This window comes from Oncorhynchus kisutch, linkage group LG18 (assembly GCF_002021735.2).
Source record: "Oncorhynchus kisutch isolate 150728-3 linkage group LG18, Okis_V2, whole genome shotgun sequence".
Classification (NCBI taxonomy): Eukaryota; Metazoa; Chordata; class Actinopteri; order Salmoniformes; family Salmonidae; genus Oncorhynchus; species Oncorhynchus kisutch.
The window spans coordinates 2,868,013-2,868,233 of record NC_034191.2 but is presented as its reverse complement, the minus strand read 5'-3'; positions in this window follow the sequence as shown (position 1 = coordinate 2,868,233).

Here is a 221-nt window from a genome sequence, read left to right as displayed (position 1 = left end):
AGGGGGTGGGGAGAAGTGAGTAAGAGAAGGGGGTGGGGAGAAGTGAGTAAGAGAAGGGGGTGGGGAGAAGTGAGTAAGAGAAGGGGGTGGTGGAGAAGTGAGTAAGAGAAGGGGTGGTGGAGAAGTGAGTAAGAGAAGGGGGTGGTGGAGAAGTGAGTAGAGAAGGGGTGGGGAGAAGTGAGTAAGAGAAGGGGGGTGGGGAGAAGTGAGTAAGAGAAGGG